The 17972-nt window shown below is 40.6% G+C and overlaps 1 long non-coding RNA gene across 1 annotated transcript in view; it reads right to left on the bottom strand.

Annotated features, from left to right (window-relative positions):
• LOC102167681 (uncharacterized) overlaps positions 1 to 17972 on the bottom strand; it is a 310638-nt gene that overhangs the window by 279481 nt on the left and 13185 nt on the right. The window contains exon 2 of the long non-coding RNA XR_014831400.1: positions 8232 to 8668. This is a non-coding gene — a long non-coding RNA (uncharacterized LOC102167681). The remainder of the gene's footprint in view (positions 1 to 8231; positions 8669 to 17972) is intronic.

Raw genomic sequence — 17972 nt, 5'->3', positions numbered from 1 at the left:
GTGTTGATAAGCCAAGGAACACCAGAAATTGGGGACAACTTCTGGAAGCTAGGAGAACAGCATGGAAGAGATTCTCCCTCAGAAGGAACCAACCATGCCTACACCTTGGCTTCAGACTTCTAGTTTCTAGAACTGTGAGAGAATAAATTTCTGATGTTTTAAGCCACTCAGTCCACGGTACTTTGTTCCAGCAGCCCAAGGAAACCAATATAGCTGATAATAAGGGAATGGTAAAACACAGTGAGATATATCAGAATGACCAAAGAGAATAAATCATTATACTTTCAAAAATCCCTAGTATTTGAGACTGTGCTTATGATATAAAGTTAAGCAAAATAAGCAAATTTCAAGAACAATTCTTCAATTTTTTTTAGGGCCACACCCTTGGCTAGGGGTCAAATGGGAGCTACAGCTGCCGGCCTACCCCACAGCTCACAGCAACGCCAGATCCCTGACCCACTTGAGCAAGGCCAGGGATTGAACCTACATCTTCATGGACCCTAGCCAGATTTGTTTCCACTGCACCACAATGGGAACTCCAATTTTGCAATTTTTTTTAGTGATTTTCATTTTTTCCATTATAACTGGTTTACAGTGTTCTGTCAATTTCCTACTGTTCAGCAAAGTGACCCAGTCACACATACATATATACACACATTCTTTTTCTCACATTATCCTCCATCATGTCCCATCACAAGTGACTAGATATAGTTCCCTGTGCTATATAGCAGGATCTCACTGACTTTTTTTTTTTTTTTTTTGCCATTTCTTGGGCCACTCCCATGGCATATGGAGGTTCCCAGGCTAGGGGTCTAATCGGAGTTGTAGCCACCGGCTTACACCAGAGCCACAGCAACTTGGGATCCAAGCCTCGTATGCAACCTACACCACAGCGCACGGCAATGCCGGATCCTTAACCCACTGAGCAAGGCCAGGAATAGAACCCACAACCTCATGGTTCCTAGTCAGATTCGTTAACCACTGCGCCATGGTGGGAACTCCAGGATCTCACTGCTTATCCACTCCAAATGCAATGGCTTCCATCTATTAACTCTGGATTCCCAGTCCATCCTACTCCCTCTCCATCCCCCTCGGCAACCACAAGTCTATTCTCCAAGTCCATGAGTTTATTTTCTATGGAAAGGTTCATTTGTGCCATATATTAGATCCCAGATATAAGTGATATCATATGGTATTTGTCTTTCTCTTTCTGACTTCACTTAGTATGAGAGTCTCTAGTTCCATCTATGTTGCTACAAATCACATTATTTTGTTCTTTTTCATGGTTGAGTAGTGTTCCATTGTGTATATATGCCACATCCTCCTAATCCATTCATCTGTTGATGGACACTTAGATTGTTTCCATGTCTTGGCTATTGTGAATAGTGCTGCAATGGACTTTTCAATGTAAGTTTTCTCTGGATAAATGTCCCAGAGTGGGATTGCTGGGTAGTACTATATTTAGTTTTCTGAGGTACCTCCATACTGTTTTCCATAGTGGTTGTACCAATTTATACTCCCACCAACAGTAGAGGAGGGTAACCTTTTCTCCACACCCACTACAGCATTTGTTATTTGTTGACTTGTTAATGATGGCCATTCTGACAGGTGTGAGATGGTACCTCATAGTAGTTTTGATTTACATTTCTCTAATAATTAGTAATGTTGAGCATTTTATCATGTGCCTATGGCCATCTGTATATCTTCTTTGGAGAAATGTCTATTCAGGTCTTTTGCCCATTTCTTAATTCAGTTTTGCAATTTTAAAACTTACATTTACATACACATGAAACATAGACAAAAGTTCAGATAAAAATGTAATATAATATATGCACCACTTTGCTGTGTGGGGAATAAAAAAAATGGTTCTTAAAATCAGGAAAAATGGTAATTAGAAAAATAAAAGCAATTAAACAGAATTAATAATCCATGATTATTCTATACCCCCCCAAAATCAAGAAGTATAAAAGCAAAAGGACAACTATCTGGAATCCAATTCAATTGAAATAGATATAAATTAAGCCTGAAGATGGAATTGATGAGAGAGGTGCCTGGGAAGCTCCTGTGAAAACAGGTAAAACAAAGTCAGACACTAAGACTGCTTCTCAGCCCCAACTGCACATTAGAACCATGTAGGGAGGATGCCAAGCAAACTGGGTCCCACCTGAAGCCAACTGTATAAACCAGGAAAGGTCACCTAGGACCATAAAATTTTAATTTAATTTTAATCAGTCTTTGCCATGAAAAAAAATCTCTATGAGAAAATCTGAATTTGGCCTCATTAGTGAGTGGAAATGATGATTAATAATAAGTAACATTTTTGAACATTTGCTACATGGCTGGCAGAATTCTAAATTACTTATATGGATTATCTCCCTTAGACATCATAATAGCATCATAATCATCACTGCCATAATAATACCCATTTTACAGACAAGAGAACTGAGGCTCAGTGATGTTAAGTATCATGACCAAAGTCACATAGTTTGCAAGTGGTAGCTTTAGAATCCAAAATACGAAAGTTTAGCTCTTCAGCCACCACATTATACTCCATCTTTGAAGTCTGAGTCATGATTATCCAAGCTGGGAATTTGATAAAGAAGGTTGTCACTCAAACCCAGATTGGTACCTGGAGCCCTACATTTCCTGGTTTTATACTATGTTTTTTTGGTTGTTGGTTTGTTTGTTTGTTTGTTTGTTTTTGTGGGGGGTTTTTTTGGGGGGTGTTTTTTGTTTGTTTTTGTTTTTTTGCTTTTCAGTCCCAAACCCATGCATATGGCAGTTCCCAGGCTAGGGACAGAATTGGAGCTACAGCTGCCAGACTATGTCACAGCCACAGAAATGCAGGATCCAAAACGTTCTGCAAACTACACCTCAGCTCACAGCAACACCAGATCCTTAACCCACTGAGCAAGGCCAGGATCACACCTGCAGCCTCATGGGTAGTAGGCGGGTTTGTAACCCACTGAGCCACAAAGGGAACTACCCAGTTTTATACCTTCTCTCAATTTCAGAATCTCCTGAGAGGATTTTAAAAATTCTGATGTCAAGGCCACACCCCAGGTCCATGGCATCAGGGCCTCAGAGTGGAACCAGGCATTGGTACTTAAAATTTACTCAGCAGGTGAAGAGCAGCTAAATATGTTTCCCAATTCTTCCTGGAAAAACATGGGGCAACAGACAGATAATAACATAGACCTAAATCATTTCAAGTTTCAGAGAGCTAACTTAAAATTATTAAAAGCATGGATCTTTTTTTTTTTTAATGTTCCCCTTGCCTTTCAACCTTGAAGTCCTTGGGTTAACAAGGTCAGTCACAAAATTCTGCTTCTTCTGTCTGTATCTGAGTGCCTCCTCTTCTGCTTTCTCCCAAGCCAAGCCATCTGCCTCTTCTCGTTCAGAAACCTTTTCCTATCCTCTGTCAAGGACACCCACCTCTCACCATGTTCCAACATCAGTTTCTCCACCAGGGACTTGAAGAGCAAACCCCAAACCACAGCAAACCACTATTCTGTAATTTACTGAACTGCCAACCTAAAAAGAGACTAAATATTCCCTTTTTTGTTGTTGTTTAAATGAACTGTGAAACAAACCAAAGTTGTGGTTTTGTTTTCCAGAAACAATTTTGTAAACCAGTTTAATACAGAAGCAAAGATAATATACCCATCAAACCCCTGAATGCAAAATTCTCCAAAAGCACCTAAACATATTCGCTTTGAATGAATCAAATACAATGTACAAGAATAAAATGGGCAGGAGGTAAGGGGTATCAAGCCCAAGCTTCAGAAGGGCTGACCTTTGAAAAGCACAAAACAGAGGAGCTCCTGAAGAGAGAAGCACAAACGTTATCCACAGAGTCAGGGAAATAATACAGTGTTCAAAACTTTTTATAAGTATTACGCTTCCATCTACCCATTTAACCGTTGCCATTCTTCATCCCCTTGGCCTTCTCTACTGCATTGAGCATGCGGGACTAGTAAGCGAGTGTCCAAGAAGGCATGAAGGAAAGGGGGTCCCGGGGTTCAGAGGCTCCAACGCTCGGTGGGTTGTAGTTGGGGATCAAACCACAGACCAGGTCTCATCTCTGACTTCACTGTGGACACTGAGCAACTCTCCCCCCATCTCTAGGTCTATGTCTCCTGCTCAGTAAGATGCAGGGTTCTCTAAGGCCTGATATTTAAAACAACAGGCTGTAGGCCCCAAGTCAGGTAGCTGGCTCGGGATCCTGGGTGGCTTCAACTCCCCTAGGATTTGAGGAAAGCCTGCACCCCTTTCACATCTGGGACCTAGAATGGCTGCCCTCTTGTTTGTAGGAAAAGATCTTCTTGTCTTGAGTAGCGAACCATTGCAACAAAAAAGCTGGCCAGGAGAGGGACCAACTCGCTGAAGGCTTCTGTACTCTTTAAATGACCATGAAGTCATGAGCATTTACACAGAGCATGTGCTTAAATACACATTATTTTTATAAGAATATCAGTTTTAGAGTCAGAAAATCTTTATTCCAATTCTATTTGGTTCTGGCATTACTCACTAGACAAGTTCAAGTGAATTAATTTTGCATAAAAAATATCAAAGGAGACTTATAATACCTATTGTAGTAGATTGAAGACAGTCCTCAATTCTCTGCTACTATTCTCACTAGAGGTGTAGCCTAATTTACCTCCCCTTGAATTTGAGTCAGCCTCAGTGACTTGCGTGACGAATGAATGTGAATGAAGTGACCCTGTACCACCAAGGCCAGATCATATGGAGTCATGGGCTTCCACTGTGGTCTCTTGGAGCACTCACTTTCAGGATGCATCATCTCAAGACCCAGCTATCATGTTCTGAGAAGCCCCAACTACCTGAAGAGGCCTCCTTTAGACATTCTGAACAATCAATATTTGTCTCAGCCAAGAGCTGACATTCTTGCCTCCACTATCAGTCATGTGGTTGCACCATTCTAGACATATTGGCATTAAGTTTAAGGGAATTTGTTATGTAGTAACAGGTTAATTGGACACACATAACTTGCAGAGCAAGTGATTACCACATGAGATTAACTGTCAAGATTACGCAAAAGCACCTTGTAAATCATAAAGTCCTCCACATACGTAAAAAGTCATTGTTAATGTTATAAGCTCCTGCATTGCCCTTCCCATCCTGGCTCAAAGAGCGGCTCTTGGCCTTTGTTCCAGCTCATGGCAATTTTCTGCCTTGTCTCTGTGCCTTTGCTCCCAGACTTTCCAGGTGAGCTTTACAAAAGAGGCCAAGATCAAAGAGAGGAACCCTATGGTTGCTTCCTGACCTATATACCTGCACTCTCGTCCCTGCACCCTGGGTCTCCCAATACCTGAATGTTTCCCAAAACTCCTGTCCTCCTGTGCCCTTAGAACTGGATGCTCTAAACTGTCCCTGAGGTTCATTTTTCTCTAGCCCGAATCTGTGGACAAGTATCACTGTCATGGTGAACCGGAGTCCTCCATTCAAACAGAGGGCCACAGATTGATATTAGAATGGAAATATGTCTACAATCAGCTTACCATGATTTCTTATCCAATGGCCTTATCCAACCCACGACTAAAGAATTGCAAGACTATTCTTCAATGGGTTTGTTCACGGACACAGATACCCTTTGTCCTTATTTTCCTCCATGCTCTCAAATGACATCACTCATTAGACACTGTTCATGGCAGACATTTTTTGAAAGTTCATTCAAGTGTTGAAATTTAGTTCTACTGTAATCATCTAGAATAGAACTTAATAAAGGGTCTCTCGATGTAGAAGCTAGCTCTTTGGACATACAATCAACAGAATTATTTCTGGATTTCCCACTATGTTAGTCTCTGAAGTTGAGTTACTCTTATCACATGTCCCCCCATTCCCTCAACCAGTCAGTCTAGTCCAAGTATCTACTGAAGACACTTTTCATTGCCTATACACTGCTCATTCCCTATGTCTTTCTTGTAAATGGGACTTTAATTTTAATCAGACCAACAAGGTTCCCAGATAAATTAGGAACACTTTCCTAATCTCCTTTGTTAGCGAAGGGTAACCATGGGGCCATGGTTCATTTTGGCAAATAAATAGGGAGTCTTCCAGGATCTCAGGGAAGGTTTTTGCTTTTCTAATAAGATGAAATAGATGTAATTAATGCTACCTCTTCCACACTCCTTCCTGCCTTGAATATAGATGTGATGTTTGGACCTGCAGCAGCCCTCTTGCACCCATGAGTCAACAAACATGAGGGCTCTAGAAATGATGTAGTGGAATGACAGAAAGAACATGAGTCCATGGCATTAAGAGCAGCTAAACTAACCCCAGAAACCACCTTAGTCTTAGAGTCCATGCTTAAGTCCTATCCTATGACAATCTTGAGTTATGTAACTTTTCCTTGCAAGGGCCTGTTCTTTCAGTAACTTCTGCCTTAATTTGACTACATTGAAACACTGGGAAATAGTTCCCAGCTCCCACATACCTTGGTTTGCTTATACACTCAAATGGGACTTCTTGAAAGAGGGTAAAGAGGGGCAGACTCAGAAAATAAAAACATAAGCATTACCACAAACAAGAGAGCAACCTTGGCAGAAATATGACAGGAATAGCCCATGCAGTATTTGACCTTCCTTGTTTCATTTTGAATTGTCCTTTATATAAGATCACCACACAATTCTCATTAGAGCCTGAGATAAGCTGGAGTAGGTCAGAGGCAGATTATTTGGGTCATGGGCAATAATACAATATCACAAATCCTTCCCTATCACCCTACTATTTCCCTTTTCCTATTTACCCACATTGGCTTTGGAGCCCCATCTTCCTGGGGAGGTGAACTGGTGATCCCTGGTGACCACCATTTCTCTTGGCAGCAGGTCTAGTTTGGTTAGTACCCAGTACTGCTGAGTCTCTCTCCCTGGGAGACACCACAGTGCTTTAATTAAGTGGACATCTCGTTCCTGCAGAGGTTGTACAGCTGCTGTGCTTTGCTAGTATCTTGAAGCCAAATGAGAATTTTTTAAATCCTTAGCTTTTATTTGCTGAGTTCCCCGATTTCACAGCCCCCCTAGCCATGGGTCTTTAGGAAGGTTACCAAGGGGCAGCGAGGAGGAGGCCCTCCCTTATACGGGCCCCCATGACATGCACATGCCTTGTTAATGAGCACGCTATTTGTAAAGAAAGGGAGAGATTGAGGAGCAGCCTCATTTCTCTCCTTCGATTTGTTTTTTAATCAAATCAAATTCTTAATTACATTTGGCCGGAATGAAATTATGCCTCTGAAGAGTTTCCAGATGGAACTAGCAAAGGGACTTTTGCTGAACTCTGCATCCATTTTGGTCCCTATAAAATGTTTGCTCCTGAAGGGGATGCCAGCCTGGTGGTCTTGCTCTAAGGCACAAGGGGCCCTTCTGCCCACTCTTCCCTTCCAGGTGTTGCTTAGGGACTTCTCACCTGGCTGGGCTGGGAGACTTCTAAGTTTGGGGGTCTGCTAACAGGTCCACTGGATGCAGACTCGGATTTATCTTCAGGCTGGGAACCAAATGCTGTCTTCCCCTCACTGGCTGTGTGATCCTGGGTGGTGTACTACCCCTCTGAGCCTGTTTCCTCAGTAGAGCTCTCTTAGCTCACAAGATATTGTGAAGATAAAATCATACAAGTTTGTGCATAGTGTTTATTTCCTTCTTTTTCCTTATTCTCCACCTATTTCCTCAGAGAAAGCCTGCCCAACACAATTGAAATCTAAGATGCTGGTTTTCATAAAGAACCTCTGGTTCATGAGCAATTGTTTTCAGGAATTTATGAAATGGGTGGACACACAAGAATGCCAGTTATTCTTCACAGAAAAAGAGATCAGATTTGTCGTTACCAGATTGCATGGTCGGGGGGAAGGGGAATTGGACAAAAGTAGTCAAAAGGTAAAAACTTCCAGTTGTAAGATGAGTAAGTACTGAGGATGTAACATACAACATGATAAATATAATTGACACTACTATATGTTGTATATGAAAGTTGTTATGAGAGTAAATCTAAGAGTTATCATCACAAGAACAAAAATTTATTTCTTTTATTTTGTGTCTCTGAGATGAAGGATGTTCATGAAACTTACTGAGGTAATCATTTCATGATTCATGTAAGTCAAATAATCATGCTGTATACCTTAAACTTATATAGTGCTGTATATTAATTATATCTCAATAAAATTGGAAGAAAGAAATAAAGTGTACAACTGTTAAAAAAAAAAAAAGAGTGTTAGTTACCTTAAAGAAATTCAGCTCCTCCTTTCCAACCTGGCCTCAATGGTACAAGTCCTGGAGTTTTCCTCTCTGCAGCCTTATGATTGGGCTTCTACCAGCTGAGCATTGTGTCTCCTCTCTCTGGATGCACCATCTTTGTCCATCTCCTTCACTCTCCAGCTCTGAGTAGAAGTAAAATTCTGAAAAATGCTTCCTGGAGTTCCCGTTGTGGTGCAGTGGAAACGAATCCAACTAGTGTCCATGAGGATGTGGGTTTGATCCCTTGGCCTTGCTCAGTGGGTTGGTGATCAGTGGGTCAGGGATCCAGCTTTGCCATGAGCTGTGGTGTAGGTGGCACACCTGACTCAGATACTGTGCTGCTGTGGCTGTAGTGTAGGCTGGCAGCTGCAGCTCCAACTCAGCCTCTAGCCTGGGAACTTCCATAGGCCGCAAGTAAGAACCTAAAAAGCAAAAAAAAAAAAAAAATTATGAAAATTCCTGCTGTGATACCATTGTACTGCAGAGTGGAGCTGCTCTGTGGGCAGCTATTCATCTTTGGGTTTAATTCACTGTCATTAAAAATAATGTATATTTATGAGTTCTTACATTTCAAAATTTTCAAAGTGGTTTCCAGAATGTTGCAGCAGTTAGAATGGCTTGCTTGACACTCAATCCCAACCATGCTTTTTCTTACCTTTCTCTGACATAGTGACTGAAAAGCTGAATACTCCATTTTCCTCGCCATCTCCCCAGCCAGGAAAAGCTATGTTCTGGCCAAAGAGATACGCGTGGAAGCCACAGAGAGCACTTCCCCGTGCAAACATAAAGACAAAACCCCTCAAGAGGGACAGCTTTTGGCATGCTCCCTTCTTCCTGCCTGGAAGCAGTCTTGCAAACAGGATGCTCAGAGCCACATGCTAAAAAGTCTGGGACCAAAAGATACAAAGAAACTGATGCAGCCATAGCAGCCCTGGGCTGCCCACCTCTGACTTCTTGTTATATGAAAGGGGAACAGCCCGACTCAGTAGCTCAGAAGTCTATCAGAGCTGAGTTCTCTGTGATTTACAACAAAACTGATTCCTAATTATACAAGCATGAGCCCACAGAAATAAGAAATATTCAGCATATTTCTTTTTTTTTTGGACCCTATATAATCACAGATTAAAAGGTTAGCACTTTGTGTTGGTGAGATGGGGAAAGGAGCAAAGAGGAAGAGTTCAAAAATCACTCACCAGCTCTCAAACTAGGGTTGGAACTGCTGATGTTGTGTGGCTTGAGTTACAGACTTCCTGTTCCTTTGCACTGGGGGATTTCTCAAAATTTGATATTTAGAAGACTGGATGAGACTCAAGTCTCCTGACATCAAAACATGAATGGTTTCACTTCTCAAACATTTCAGCTGAATGTTTGCCAAAGTTTTTATCTCAGGGAAACTATTTGCAAAGGTTCTAATATTATGTAAAATACCAAAGTGAGGCTTCCCCCAGGGGGTTATATTACTATTTAGTTTTATATTTCTTCTGATGCCTCCAGTAAATCATGAACATCTTCAGAGATGTCAGAGGGCAGCCCGTCTTTCTGACTGCAAATGACAAGCCATGAATAATGCACACAGGTCTTGCAGAGAAGCTCCCAAAACCACAGCCTGTTGCCTTTGGGGTCTGGCCTGCTGTCAGACAATCCACTTCAGAGGAGCCTAGTTTTTTGCCTGATGTCAGGTGAACAATGCACTGGCCAATCACTAGGAATTCACAGTTCAGAGTACATGATTCTTGGGGTCAGGGACAACACAGGGGAATGTGGAGTACCAAGAAGAGGCTGCAACTCCCAAAAGAACAAAACTAGAAAACTCCAGAGAAAGCAGCCTGTGTATTCTAGTCTTCCCAGCTAGAATAAAAACTCCTGAATGGCAATCAATCCTGTTTCCCTACAATGCTTAATGTATTGCCTGGTTCTTAAGGGTTGCCCAATAAATATTATATGGAAGGATGGACATATGGATGGATGAAAGATAGATGGATGGACTTCCACAGGAAAACTGGCAGAAATAGGACAAGCAAAAATAGAGTCAAAGAATATAGACAGTGATGAATAAAAACTTGTTTATCAAATATCAGGTGGAGAAAGGAGCAAATATGACATTACACTGCAAAGACGAAAGCTTCACTGGAAGGTAGGGCAGGTTGGGGACTTATCACCCACCCCAATGTTCCCCGTCCTAATATTTCCATCATCCCTGCTTCCTCCTCATTTTCCACTGGATTCCCAAAGCAACAGTGTTTACTTGCCATCTACACAAATAAATCTGGCTTTCTTCTTAGCCAGTCTTCTGAATCAGCTCTCAAATACCTCATCAACAGTCTCCAGTTTGAAGTATCCGATATCTTTGTCTAATTCATCTTCTCCGCCGACTATGTGGAATTTTGACCCTTCTAACCATATTCCCTGTGTTCTCCTTTCTTGATTTCCACATCTCAGCACTCTCTTATACCTTCAAGGAACCTATCCTTATTCCGGATTTCTTCTTCTTTTTCTGCTGCCTCCTCTGAGCCCTCTTTCTCATCCAATAAGTTTCTATCGTGTGCTGTCTTCATCCTCTTCTCCTCGCATGCTACCCTCTCCAGGTGACTGCATTCACATCTATGACTCCAAGTGTTCCCTTTTAGTAGATGACTCCCATGTCTTTGGCCCTATGGACTTGACTGGTCATCTATATCCACCCATTAATTCATTAATCAAACATTTATAGAGACATTGTGTATGAAGAAGGCTGGTACATATTGGGGATCCCAAGAAGAATATGACTTCCTTTAAGGATATCAGAGTTTAGAGGAGGATTTCTGTGGCTAGGACTTCCAATACTATGTTGAATAACAGTGGTGAGAGTGGGAATTCTTGTCTTGTTCCAGATTTTAGTGGGAAGGCTTTCAGCTTTTCTCCATCGAGTATTATATTTGCTGTGGGTTGTCATAAATGGCTTTGATTATGTTAAGCAATGTTCCCTCTATACCCAGTTTGGTGAGAGTTTTTATCATGAAGGGATGTTGGACTTTGTCAAATGCTTTTTCTGCATCTATTGACATGATTATGTGGTTTTTGACTTTTATTTTGTTAATGTGTGACATTGATTGATTTACATAAGTTGAACCATCCTTGTGAACCTGGGATGAATCCCACCTGGTCGTGGTATACGATCTTTTTGATAGGTTGTTGGATTTGGTTGGCTAAAATTTTGTTGAGAATTTTTGCATCTAAAATCATCAAAGATATTGGTTGATATTTTTCTTTTTTGGTGGTATCTTTGCCTAGTTTTGGTGTTAGGGTGATGGTGGTATCATAGAATGTCTTTGGGAGTGTTCCTTCTTCTTCAAACTTTTGAAAAAGTTTAAGGAGGATTGGTAGAAGTTCCTCTTTGTATGTTTGGTAGAATTCTGTGAAGCCATCTGGTCCTGGACTTTTATTTCTAGGGAGTGTTTTTATGACATACTCAATTTCATTTCTAGTGATTGGTCTGTTCAGTTGATCCATTTCTTCTTGATTCAGTTTTGGCAGGCTGTAGGTCTCTAGAAAGACGTCCATTTCTTCTACGTTGTCAAATTTGTTGGCATATAATTGTTGATAGTATTCTCTTATGGTTTTTTTTTTTTTTTTTTGTATTTCTGTAGTATCCATTGTGACTTCGTTTTCATTTCTTATTTTGTTTATTGGGTTTTTTCTCTCTTCTAGCTGACTCTAGCCAGAAGTTTGTCAATTTTGTTTACCTTTTCAAAGAACCAGCTCTTGGTTTGATTGATTTTGTCTATTGTTTTTTGAATCTCTATTTTATTGATTTCCTCTTTGATCTTTATGATTTCCTTCCTTCTGTTGACTTCAGGTTTTGCTTGTCCTTCTTTCTCTAATTCATAGGTGGTGGGTTAAGTTGTTGATTTGATATTTTTCTTCTTGTGTGAAGAAGACCTGTATTGCTATGAATTTCTCTCTAAGCACTGCTTTTGCAGCATCCCATAGATTTTGAGTGGTTAGAACTCTGTCTAGTCACTTATGATGGAACATGTAATGTGAGAAAAAAGAATCTATATATGTAAGTGTAAGTGGGTCACCATGCTGCACTGTAGGAAAAAAATATATGTATAAATAAAATATTTTTTAAAAAGTTTAGAGGAGGAGACAGGAGTAAAATGACAATAATGTAGGATAACGATTGTCATAAAAGAGAAGGACCACTCAGGAGATCTCCAGGAGAAGGCTAAGTAGGGGTCAGCCCAGCAGATGCGATGGCAAAGGACATTCTAAGAAAGAAGGACAAAGTATGAAGACTCACAAGAGCATATGCTGATCAGCTAATTCTTACTGGTTTCCTATCAAATGCCAGACACTATGCTAGGTGTCTTCACAAAATATTGCCTCACATTACACAATGATTATTAAGTAACAAGCACTTTTTAAGTGCTTTTCAAATAATATATTTTTTAATCTTCAAAGATGTTATTACCTTCATTTTATAGATGAAGAAACTGAAACCCATCTGCAACATGAGCTAGGTGACTTGAGTAAGGCTTACAACTACTAAGTGGCAAAGCCAGGGGCTTAGGGATAGATGTTTTAGCTCCATGAACAGAAACTCTTCCAGTTAGCTTAAATAAAAGTAGATTTACTCTGAAGTAACAAGGATGTCTCCTAGAATTCTAGGGTAAAAGCTACAGTCGGGCCTCACAAAGAGCTGAAATCAGACAAAGGCAGCTACTTTCTCTCTCCATCCTTCATCCGACCATCTCTCATCATCTGCTCCACCTTCCTGCCTCTCTCTGCATCTGCACTCTGCAGACTGGCTCTCTCTTCATGCTCATCATGGTCGATGGTACCATCACTAAGGCTCCAAAATGGCATCCTTGTCCCCCCCAGACAACAAGAACCTACAGGTCTAACACCCACAAAGACTCATAATAGTCATGTGTACTAACTACAAATTCTCATGAAAGACATTCTGATTAGCCTAGCTTATATTAAGTAACCACCCCTCACCATAATAACTGTACAGGGAGGATAAGAAGTGGATTAGAAAAAGTACCAAACATGGCTGCAGAGAAAGAGACATGGACAGGGTAGGAACCCTCGAAAAGTGTCTTCTACAGCTAACACTTCATCCCAGGTGTTCTGTCTTCAAGTCATATTTTTTCTGTATCCCACACTGCCTTATCTCAAACTACAATATCCATAATCAAGGAATACCTTTTTAAATAAGTTTCTATTTCCTTATCTCAATTAATGGCTTAACACCAGCTTACTCCCCTGGCTTAACATTTCATAGTTAACTTCAATGTCCCTTTTTCTTTGATATTCTACCCGAATACTATACCCTTACAACAGTCAAACAGTCTCCTGGGTTGGTCCATTTTCCATGCCAAAGGGTCAGCCAGTGCAGTTCAAAATACAACAGTGACAAAGTCCAAAAGTAAAGCTAGTTAATGAAAGACTGATTAATTAAGCTACTTTGGACTGAACCAAGAGAACTACAGGAATGATTGCTGTTACTACTGTGGGATGCTGCTGTGCAGCACCAGGATCTAAATATCTAATCACTTGTGATGCAACATGATGGAGGACAATGTGAAAAAAAGAATGTATACATGTATGTGTGACTGGGTCACCTTGCTGTACAGTAGAAAATTGACAGAACACTGTAAAGCAGCTATGATGCAAAAAATAAAAATCACTTTTAAAAAATAAAATGAAAATCACTAACTTTTAAAAAACAATGTCTATATATGCATGACCGGGTCACTTTTCCGTACAGCAATTGACAGACCACTGTAAATCAATCATAATAAAAAATTAAAATAAAACAAAACTTTTAGCAACTTTTGCAAGGTCAAGGGATGGCATTGAATTTGGTCTATTTATTAAACCTGAACTGATTAAACAATTTGGCAAGGAGATGAAAGAAAGAGTAAGCAATGGTGCCTGGTCGTAGAGGACAACTAGACGAAATTGTGAACAGGTGGAAAGAAATACACCAAGATCAATTCGGGGCTCAACAAAATAAAAACGGCCAATCTTTTTTAAAATTGAGATACTTATATAAGTTACAGGTGTACAACACAGTTATTTACTATTTTTTTTTTCTTTTTGCCATTTCTTGGGCTGCTGTCATAGCATATGGAGGTTCCCAGGCTAGGGGTCGAATTGGAGCTGTAGCCACTGGCCTACGCCACAGCCACAGCAACGCGGGATCTAAGCCGCATCTGCAACCTACACCACAGCTCATGGCAATGCCAGATTCTTCACCCACTGAGCAAGGCCAGGGATCGAACCCGCAACCTCATGGTTCCTAGTTGGATTCGTTAACCACTGCACCACTATGGGAACTCCCAGTTATTCACTATTTTTAAAGGTTATACTCCATTTATAGTTATTATAAAATATGGGCTATACTTTGTGTTGTACAATATATCCTTGTAGCTTATTTTATTTTATACATAATAGTTTACACTTCTTAATCCCCTATCCATATCTTGCCCCCCTCCTTTTCCCCTCTTCATGGGTAACCACTAGTTTGTTTTCTTCATCTGTGAGTCTATTTTCTTTTAGTTATATTCACTAGATTATTTCATTTTTTAGATTCCACATATAGTGGTATAATACAGTATCTGTTTTTCCCTGTCTGACTTATCTCACTTAGCATAATGCCCTCCAAGTCCATCCATGTTGTCGCCAATGGAAAATTTTCATTCTTTTTTATGGCCAGGTAGTATTCCATTGTATGTGTATGTACCACATCTTCTTTATTCATTCATCTCTTGATGGATACTTAGGCAGTGTCCATACCTTGGTAATTATAGATAGTGCTGTTTTAAATATGGGGTGCATATATTTTTCAAATTTATGTTTTCTTTTTTTTTTCAGATATATACTCAAGAGAGGAAGTGTTGTGTTGCATGGTAGTTCTAGTTTGAGTTTTTTGGGAAACCTCCATACTATTTTCCACAGTGGCTGCACACCCACACACACAAAAAAAATGCCCAATTTTGATTGATATCCCCAGCAGTGTGCTGGAAAATGTTTAACTACTAGCCATTCAGGAGGAAAAGGTACCATATTTACACCAATTTCTGTGCTATAAATACTCCTACTGTGGCCAATTTCAAACTACCAACCAAGCCTCGCCAAATGAGGAATTAGAAAGAGATGCTTCCAACTGATTCTCATGAGCCAGTAAGACCTGGTTCCAGCATACCACTGGATGTCTCCAACTTTCCTAGCTTTCAGCATATCTTAGAATAGACAGAGTTTAAATTCACCCAGATAAGAGCCCCTTGGAATGAAGAGTCCCTCACTTTAGCCAAATAAACTAATCCTGGGATCTATTAGTTAAAAAAAGGAAAAAACCCTATTCCAGGATCAAACATCTTTTCAAGTTTGCCATAAATCAATTTGTGAATCTAGTATACATTATAAGAACTGTACAGACAGATTAGAAAAGGGCTCTTGGAGAACAGAAGAACAAACAAAAGGAAATCCCTACTGTCATGAGCTAGAATTTGACCTGATGGGTAGCACAGGAGAAGAAGCAATTCCAGTCAATGGGACTAGATTGAGACTGAGGTGAGGAGGAATGGTGTGTTTGGGAACAGCAGAGTCAGGTGGCGGGAGCGTAGGCTGGTGTGGATGGCAGAGGGGTGAGCTCAAATAAAGCTGGCCAGGTCAGCCTGGTAAGGGCCACCCATGATTTACAGTATTCTCTAGCTACAAGGGGACTTTGTCAGAGCTGCCTTTGATGGAGATTATTCTGGAAGTGGTGTTGTCTTTGGATGGGGTAGCAGGGCTCTAAGGGTATATGTGTGTACACACACATGTGCTGGCGAAGTGGTGAGAGTGGAAGTGATAAACCTATAAGCAAAGAGACAACAAAGCAATGCAAAACTTTGGATTTGGGGGAAGTAACAGACAGAGTGGAAGGAGAGCAATAGACTTAAGCAACTTCAGTGAAATAAAGAGATACATGATGAAGATTGTAGTGGGGGATAAAAAAACAACTCTGCAAATATTCATAGTAGAAGTGATTATCCATTTGGGGTACAGGTAGGAGCTCGACAGAATGGGACAGAGGTGGGAGCAAAAATATTTACCACATCATTTTTTTATGTCTTGGATTCTGAACAGTGTAAATGTATTTCCTGTTTTTTTAAGTTAAATTTTGAATTTCAAAGTAAATTGATAACAATGAAGTATGAGCAGAAATATCTATTCAAGTCTCCTCTGCAGGTTCAAAAGAACTCAAGATGGGTCTGAAACATCTCCAGATATGGAACTTTCCCATACCCCAAATCATTAAGACCAGGGTTGGCCTCTTTGATTAGGTTGTAACGGCTATGAAATATAATAACTATGTGTAGGAGTTAGGGATGGGACAGGGGAAGGAGTAGTGTGGGTGTGCACCTGTGAAGAAAGCTTCTTGACTTACCAAAATCAGAATTTGGGGTGCAAGAGTACTTCTTAACCTTCCTCCCAAAGGTCTTGCACCTGAAGAAATAATATTTTACCTCTTTGACTAAAGTCTCACTGCTTACTTCTATTTTTCCCTGTCACCTCCCTTAAATCCTAGTTCTCATGAACTTTCAGTGTTTTCTTTATTGTCTCTTGCCAACAGTCTTGCCACTTCCACCCTCACCACTTTACCAGCACATGTACATGTGAACACACACACACTCACAGCCCTGCAACCCCATCCAAAGACTACAATGCTTCCAGAGTAATCTCCATCAAAGGCAGCTCTGACAAAGTCCTTGTGTAGCTAGAGAATGCTGTAAAACACGGGTAGCCCACCTGAGGCTAACTCGGCTGGCTTTATTTGGGCTCATCTCTCTACCCACCCTCACCTACCTACACTCCTGCCACCTGACTCTGCTGTTCACAAATACACCATTCCTCCTCATTTCATGGTCTCAATCTAGTTCCTCTGCCCAGAATTGCCTTTCCTTCTGAATTCCAACTCTTTAATCCCAACAGGGATTTCCTTTATTCTCTTTCCTCTATTCTCCTTCTCAAAGTCGGCCTTATAATTTTCTGATAAAGTACACTAGGTTGTAGGTTCCTTAAATTAAATGCATTTGTGAGTGGAGCCCATTTTTTTTTTCTCCTGGCTCAGCCCCTAGCATCTTGCATATTGAACATGTAAGACCAAAATTGCTGTCTCCTAATAGCTAGCCTCTGCTCCTCTCTTCCAGCAATAGAAGGTCTGCTTTTTACCTGTGCACATGGCCACCTAAAATAAAGATTACATGCTCCTGTGCCGAGGTTCTAGCCAAAGGGAAGTGCACCAAAGGTCATGCATGGTTTCAGGACTTAAGGATATGCCCTTAAAAGGAAGGAGTGTGCCCACTGCACCCCCACAACCCCTGCTGCCTTCCTTTTCTCTAGCTGGAATGCAGATGTGCTGGCCAGCCATGATGGTCCACGAAGCTGTGTGCAAAGCAACCTAGTTACAAGAGAGAAGAAAGATAGAAGGAGCTCGTCTGGATTCCAAGGAGCCAACTTCCTAGCTGAGTGAGCTATGCACAGGCATTACTCACACAGAGAAAGACTTTCCTACTGTATTTAAGCCACTGTGTTATTTTGGGTCTGCTTAGAACAATGCATTCATTTTCTAACTAGTAGAAGGTACTTAATTCACATTTACTGAATTAAATTCATAGATAATGGATTCTAGGTTTGTATAGGAAATAAGTAAATTGAAGGGAATCTTGCTTTATGTGTTTAGATTGAAGT

The sequence above is a fragment of the Sus scrofa genome, chromosome 16 (assembly GCF_054392235.1).
Source record: "Sus scrofa isolate SSC_HxYL_T2T_F1_AM1 chromosome 16, Sscrofa_HxYL_maternal_Yorkshire_Landrace_v2.0, whole genome shotgun sequence".
Lineage (NCBI taxonomy): Eukaryota > Metazoa > Chordata > Mammalia > Artiodactyla > Suidae > Sus > Sus scrofa.
Note: the sequence above shows the minus strand (reverse complement) of the source record. Positions and strands in the feature narration are given on the sequence as shown.